Below are 8,033 nucleotides of genomic sequence, written 5' to 3' on the forward strand. Positions count from 1 at the left end.
CTAGTTAACCTTGAGTGTTCAGTTTGTAAAACTTCACCATGCTATACTGTTAGGGTAGATGCATTTTTCTGTCTAGGTGTTATATTTTAATTACAACAATTTTATATTTTCTTTTTTTTTTTTTTTTTGAGACGGAGTCTCGCTCTGTCGCCCAGGCTAGAGTGCAATGGCTGGATCTCAGCTCACTGCAAGCTCCGCCTCCCGGGTTCACGCCATTCTCCTGCCTCAGCCTCCCGAGTAGCTGGGACTACAGGCGCCCGCCACCTCGCCCGGCTAGTTTTTTGTATTTTTCAGTAGAGACGGGGTTTCACCATGTTAGCCAGGATGGTCTTGATCTCCTGACCTCGTGATCCACCCATCTCGGCCTCCCAAAGTGCTGGGATTACAGGCTTGAGCCACCGCGCCTGGCCAACAATTTTATATTTTCAATTGGTAATGATTTTTTTTTTTTTTAATTTTATTTATGTATTTTGAGATGGAGGCTCATTCTGTTGCCCAGGCTGGAGTGCAGTGGTGCAATCTCGGCTCACTGCAACCTCTGTCTCCCGATTCTCCTGCCTCAGCCTCCCCCAGTAGCTGGGATTACAGGCATGTACCACCACGCCCAGCTAATTTTTTTGTGTGTTTTGTGTTTCTATTAGAGACAGGGTTTCACTATGTTGGCCAGGCTGGCTCGAACTCCTGACCTCAAATGATTCGCCCACCTCAGACTCCCAAAGTGGTGGGATTACAGGCGTGAGCTACCTTGCCCAGTTGGTAATTGCCTTTTGTAGAGGTATAAATCAGAAGGTAAAATCACCCCTAAACCCAGCACAGTGGAGCATGGGAAGGCAGCGTGGGGCTGGCCTATGAGTTCCCTTGGCCATGGGATCGGCATGAGTGTGGGTGGGTGGCAGAGCAGCCAACCTACCCCTGCCAGCTGCCCCCAGAGTCTGAGTGACAGCCCCCAACTCCTCTCTATCCCTCTGTCATCTTGTCCTGACCTCTTAGCCATTGGTACCCCCATCCCTGCCTCGGAATCCTGCTCACAAAGTGAGGCTGAATTGTCAAGCCTGGGACGAGGCGCTTTGGACGGCAGGCCTGCACTCACTGGGGCTCCCTGCTTCCGTGTTTCCCAACAGGCCCTGGAGGCCTAGTAAGCAGGCCTAGGCAGGATCCTTAGCCTCTGCCCTCAGTGGCAGAAACAGCCAGGGGCTGCCGACTCTCCCAGCTACCCTCCCCTAGACTTACCTTTACCCCCACCCAAGTCCTCATCTGTCTGCACAAGACTCAGCATATGTGAAGAGCACAGCGGGGTTTTGGAGTCAGGCACGCTTAGTAGCTGTGTGACCTTGCATGAGTTACTCAACCTCTCTGAGCCTTGGTAGCTTCATAGACACTAAAAAACAGACATTTAAAGAAGTGAGATAGGCCAGGCACGGTGGTTCACGCCTGTAATCCCAGCACTTTGGGAGGCTGAGGTGGGCAGATCACAAGGTCAGGAATTCGAGACCAGCCTGGTGAAACCCTGTCTCTACTAAACATATAACAACAACAACAAAATTAGCCAAGCGTGGTGGCGGGCGCCTGTAATCCCAGCTACTCGGGAGGCTGAGGCAGGAGAACTGCTTGAACCTGGGAGGCAGAGGTTGCAGTGAGCTGAGATTGCGCCACTGCACTCCAGTCTGGGCAACAGAGCGAGACTCCATCTCTAAATAAATAAATAAATAAATAAATAAATAAATATATAAATAAGATAAATGTGAATGGGAGTTTACCATTTTCTTCTTGTGCCCCAGTGGATTGATGTGCACGCCCACACTGGAGACCACTCCAAACTTCTGACAATCATAAGATATTTTAGATCTTAGGCTATCAAAGTAAAGTAGTCTGGAGCCTAAGGTCTAAATTGCTCGGCTTGGCATTTGAAGGCCTCCAAGTTCCAGCTCCGTCTCCAAATACCCTCCTGCTTGGGCTGGAGTGACTGCTCACTGATCTCTGACCCACGGATAAGTGCTGCCCTTTCTCCCCTCCAGGTCTTTCTTCCCAGGGTAACTGTCTCTACTCCTATCCCCCAAGCAAGCTCCACCCATCCTCTGGGTTTCTGGCAACATCAGCCGCCACTGCAAAGCTCTTCTGATATTTTCGTGTATTTCATTCATCCTATTTTACTGAGCACCTACTATGTACCAGGCACTCCACCTTTCACCATTCATCCTTCCCCTCCTCTGACCTCATACCCACTACCAGCTAGTGGTATTGGTGGTATTGGTATAGACGTCACACATTACCTCACAATGAGCACTCCTGGACACTGTGATCCAGCCACAGGATTCAAGCTGTTCCCCTGCGTGCACTGTCTGCTTGTATCAGTCAGGATAACCAACATTAGCTGTTATAACAAACAACCCCAACATCTCAGTGGCCAAACACAATACAATACAGATTTATTCTTTTTTTTTTTTTTTTTTTTTTTTGTTTTGAGACGGAGTCTCGCTCTGTCGCCCAGGCTGGAGTGCAGTGGCACGATCTCGGCTCACTGCAAGCTCCGCCCCCCGGGTTCACGCCATTCTCCTGCCTCAGCCTCCCGAGTAGCTGGGACTACAGGCACCCGCCACCTCGCCCGGCTAGTTTTCTTGTATTTTTTAGTAGAGACGGGGTTTCACCGTGTTAGCCAGGATGGTCTCGATCTCCTGACCTCGTGATCCGCCCGTCTCGGCCTCCCAAAGTGCTGGGATTACAGGCTTGAGCCACCGCGCCCGGCCTACAGATATATTCTTGCTCACATCACCATCCAATTTCAGGTTCCTTACATCTGTGATGCCTCCTCCAACACAGGGCTGCCACAGGATTGCCAGGGGATGGGAAAGGAGAGCATGGGAAGGTAGTTTTAGGTCCAGGTCTGGAAATGGCACACATCACTTCCATCCACACTCCACTGGCCAGAATCCAGGTATATAGTCCCAGCCACAGGCCAGCTTGGAACTGTGGACTTTCTGTGTACCCAGGAAGAAGTTGCATAAAGGAGTGTATAGCCAGCCTCTTCCCCATAACCAACTGCACTGTGAGCTTCCAAAAGGCAAGGATCCTTCCCACGCCTTCCTGATGTCTCCCTGAATCTCCTCCATAACTTCCAATCGGCCTGCTTCCCAGTGCATATCACCCACCCATCATGCCCAGCACACTGCCCTGTACCCAGCTGGTGCTCAGTATTTACTAGCTGATGGATAGACTAGTGTGAGTTGAAACAGGCTGACTGAAGGAGAAGAGCATAGGACTTGGTGGAGAGACAGGTCCTTCCTGTTCTTTGGATGACACAGCTTCCCAGACCTCACGCTGGGAAGGTGCTTAGTAGGTGCTCATAGTAGGTGCTGGCACATAGTAGGTGCTCAGTAAGCGTTTGCTGACTATGTGAATAGACAGACACATGGAATGATGAGGAGAACAGGCCCAAGAGAATGAAGGAGGTGGTAAAAGGGTTGAAAAAGTGTTCAATGGTGGAAAAGACTCGGGTCCAAAGTCGAGACAAACATGCCTTCCCAAACCTTACCTGGACGGGGAGGTGGTGCCCTCCTCCCCAGCCCCAACAGACTGGGGGCCTCTGGGCCTACTCAGGCCACAACAGTGGGGCAGGATGTGTCAGATGAGCCAGGGCTTGGCCTTCCTGGGCCCTCTGGAGTTCCCCATCCTGGGGCAGTGATGATCCCTCCTTTCTGTGATTTGGATCTTTATTTGTTGGGGTTCACTGGGGTTAATTATTGTTGTGGTTGGATAGGGTGGTGGGAAGGGCCCCACCCTGGCCCAGGGCCTGGAGGAGAATCCCAAGTGTCAGATGAGTCTGGAGACCTGGAGGGCTGGTACCAGGGCTCAGGGGTGGCACTGGATGGCTTAAGAAGGTGCCTCCTGCCAGCAATTTAACCGTCTCTATGCCCCGAGCCTAGGTGGCTGAGTCTTTAACCCTTCCTCGTGCCTCTTCCATTCATGCCACCCTCCCAATCATCAAAGCCCGAGTGAGGCCCAGCTCCATAAAGCAACTGGCATTATTCACAGGGGTGGGGCTGGGCAAGCTGCAGGAGAAGTGGCCTGGCCTGTGGCTCAGATCCTGGCCAGCTGGGGGTAGGACCGGCACCCTGAGATACCCTGGCTCCAGTAGGGCAGGGCCACATCTGCTGCATCTCAGCATCAGCCACACCTCTTAGGACCCTTGGCCTTCTGCTGCGACCCCAAAGCCTGCATCTGGTGCTCCCAGGCAGCTGCTTTCCTGTGGGGACGAAGCCAGGTTAGTAGTGGCCCAGCGAGGCAGGGCAGGGGAGGGACGGGAGGGATGGAGCGAGCCAGCCTCTAGCTGGCAGGGGCTTACTGAGGCGCCAAGGACTGTCAGCCTCTCCTCACCTTGCAAGAAGGGAAACTGAGGACTGAGCCCCAGGGTTACTCTCCTAGCTGCATAGCAAGTTAGATCCTTGGCAACCCAGGACTGGGGTTGTGAGCAGTGTAGACGCTGTTCCACTTGGTCTCTCCTCTGCGTCAGATCAGCACCACAGTCCCTTGTGTGAGTGGCCTCGGGATGTAGATGAGCCCAAAGGATGTGTGTTGGGCCTGGTGGGACCAGTGCCAGAGCTGGGAGGGGAGTGAAGGCTGTGATTCCTGCACAATGCGAAGGCACCCAAAACAGAGTCTAGAGCAGGACTCTGGATCAGACACACCCAGGTTCTAGTCCTTGCTGTGTGACCTTCGGTAAGTCTTTTAACCTCTCTGAGCCTCGGTTTTCTGAGAGGGTGATTTGGAGTGGATGAGGGTGATGCTACCCACGTCATTGGATCACCGGGGAGAGCAATGACATCATTTCTGTACTGTGGATATCGTGGGCCACGGCAGGGCACGTGCTCGTGGTAGATGTCACTATATCATAGAGTTATCATAAATATAACATGATTGTGATGATTGTGATACTGAGTTGTTTAATTTAAATCTAGCATATATTGCTACTGATAATAACAATGATAGATTGTTTTGGTTTCCAGCAGGAAAGGAGCCGGAACATGCACATGCTCTATTTCCTCTCCTCTTCGCCCATGTCTTCCCTCGAGGGCTGGGGGGCCAGGCGAGTGGTGTTCCTTTTCAGCCCCGCGCTGTAATACTAAACAGGCTGTGCAAGGCTGTGGTGGGCGCAGAAAGGGTGGCTTGGGGGCAAACCAGTCTTTCAGTTCTCTCTGACACCAGCTCAGGGCTGCCCAGGCCTGGCTGATGCCCACTGAGCCCTCCCCATCCCCAGATTCCCATCCACCAGGTCCCTGGGCTGCTCCTCCTCCCACTGGGCATTGAGCCCTGAGCTAAGCGCTTTACATTCATGCTCACAACTGGCCTACAATGCGGGGGAGGCGTTCAATCATCCCCACTCACAGATGGAAACACTGAGGTTTAGAAAGTTGAGCTGGCCTTTCCAGGAAGTAGCAGAGCTATGCACTCAAACTGGACACCCCTGCCGAGGGGGAGAGCCCACCCAGGCCCCTCAGCACCCTAGTGCCCCAAGAGGTAGACTTGCCTCCGCCCCATCCCATCAGTTCTTCTCCCACTACAGCCCACACTATCCCCCAGGGCTGGGACCCCCAACAAGCCAGTCACCCAGAGAGAGGGTGAGGGAATCTCTCTGTAGAAACCCCCAGTTCAGGGTGAGGGTGGGGCGAGGGAAGGTGGGGTGTCCAGGAACTTCAATCTTCCAGTCTAAAGGAACCGGGGCCCTAAAGATAGATACCAGGGAAGAGGAGGAATCTAAAAATAGACTCCAGATGAAAGTGATGGAGCCCTTTGTGGGCGCACACCCGCACACACGTGCACACACACACCCCTCTTCTGGGAAACTTGGAGGCACTGAATCAAAGACAAATGAGCAAAATCACAGACACACACTCAGCTCACAAATAAACACAACCAGCCAGCGTGGCGGCTCACGCTTGTAATCCCTACACTTTGGGAGGCCGAGGCAGGCGGATCACTTGAGGTCAGGAGTTCGAGACCAGCCTGGCCAACATGGTGAAACCCCATCTCTGTTAAAAAAAAAAAAAATACAAAAAGTTAGCTGGGCATGGTGGCGGGGGTGCCTGTAATCCCAGCTACTCAGGAGGCTGAGGCAGGAGAATCACTTGAACCTGGGAGGTGGAGGTTGCAGTGAGCCGAGATGGCGCCATTGCACTCTAGCCTGGGTGACAGAGCCAGACTTTGTCTCAAAATAAAAAATAAACACAACTTTCCAGGAAAGCTCTGACCCACTGCACCCACCCCATGCTCACAGAGATGAACATGTCCCCACCCGTGCTACACACACACACACACACACACAGGCTGCACAGGCACACATGTGCACACACGAGCATAGAGCCGCAGTGGTGTATCCAGAGGAGGGAGGTGCCCAGGGACAGAGGTAGAGGAGAGGCAGCGAGTCCTGCCCGTCTCCCACCGCACCTCCCCATGTCCCACTAGTTGAGCCCGTGTCCCTGGCCTGTTCCTGGCAGCCCCTGTGCCAGGTAGGAGCCTGGAGAGATGGTTTGGTGAATGGGGTGGGAGAAGGCTGGGGCTGCCATGGAAAGAGCCAGAGTTTGAGGTTCAAATCCCACAGCCCCGACATTCTGCACTCCAAGGTTCAGAGAAATGACTTAACCTGCCTGAGCGCAGTTTCCTTATGAGATAGGCAGGTCAATGAGACCGCTCTCATGGGCTTGCCGTACCTGGTATGTAGAAGGTGCTAGATACATGTTTTGAGAAGGCATCTAGCAGCCTGGAGCAATGTAGTTTGGACCAGACTGTACATCCCAGCCTATGCACCTCCTAGCGGGTCATTTGCCATCCCCCACCTGAACCTCAGTTGCCGAATGTATAAAATGGGGCTAGTCAGTGATGCCTCTGCCTCGTCTATCTCAGACCACTGTGGTGAGGCTCGAAAAAATGACCCTGTGAGGAGTGGTTTGGTCCTGTGGGGGAGCCCCATGGGGCAGTGATGTTGGGGGCCAGGGAATCGCTGGCAGCTACCGTTTCCCCCATCCTCTCTCCTCCATGAGAACACCCCTCCGCCACCCGCCAGGGCACCCACCAGCTATCGTTTGGGGTCCAGTGGAGAAACTGCCCCAGGGTGTGCATTTCCAGAGTAGGGAACGGCTCCAGCCAGAGTGGTATTGGAGGCCGGAGCTGGGGGATACATTTTCATATGGGGGTTGGAAGGATTGCTCCCTGGAATTGCCTAGGACCCATCTGCTGAGCAGCTCAGCCAACCACAAATGCAAGGAACACCCCATGGCCAGTCTCAGACCAACAACAACTATGACCATTATTAACTAGTGCGTACTAAATACCAGGGAGTGCGCTGAGTGCTATCTGTGCATCATCATTTCACCCTCCTAATAACCGATGGGGTTCATGCTGTTATTATAATACCTATTTTTACATATCATGAAACAGACTCAGAGAGGCTGGGTAACTTACCCAAGGCCACACAGCTAGAAAAGGGTGGAGCCAGTTTTGCTGCCCAAATCTGGCTGTCCCCTGAGTCCTGCCACCTCCCATACAACCTGGGCCAATCTCAGAGAAGGTCACAGACAGAGCATACACTGGAGGGACGGGGTGCCATGCTGTCGGGCACTGGTCATAACATGGGGACAGAAGGTAGCGGGCACTATCAGGAGACCTAGTGCTGCTTTGCCCATTGGCGAGTCAGTGACCTTTGGCCAGCCCCTTCCCCTCTGGGCCTCAGTCACCTGTCTGTAAAATGAGAGGGTTGGGCCACGTCTCCTGGAGGCCCTCTCTGCCTCTGATTCACTCCACCACCCCACCTCCAGGAAGTTGATCATCTCATGTCTCATGTAGGATGTGTTCATTTCACAGCTGTCTAACCAAGGCTTCTTAACCGATGCGGTCACCAGACCTCTCTCCATGAGCTACCTGGGGTATGAGCAAAATTGCATATGAGTGTGTGTGCACAATTTGCATTTTTCTAGGAAAAGTGTCCATATTTTCACCAGAGTCTAATCCCAAAAGGCTGAGAACCATTAATTATTCTAATCTTA

This window comes from Macaca mulatta, chromosome 16 (assembly GCF_049350105.2).
Source record: "Macaca mulatta isolate MMU2019108-1 chromosome 16, T2T-MMU8v2.0, whole genome shotgun sequence".
Lineage (NCBI taxonomy): Eukaryota > Metazoa > Chordata > Mammalia > Primates > Cercopithecidae > Macaca > Macaca mulatta.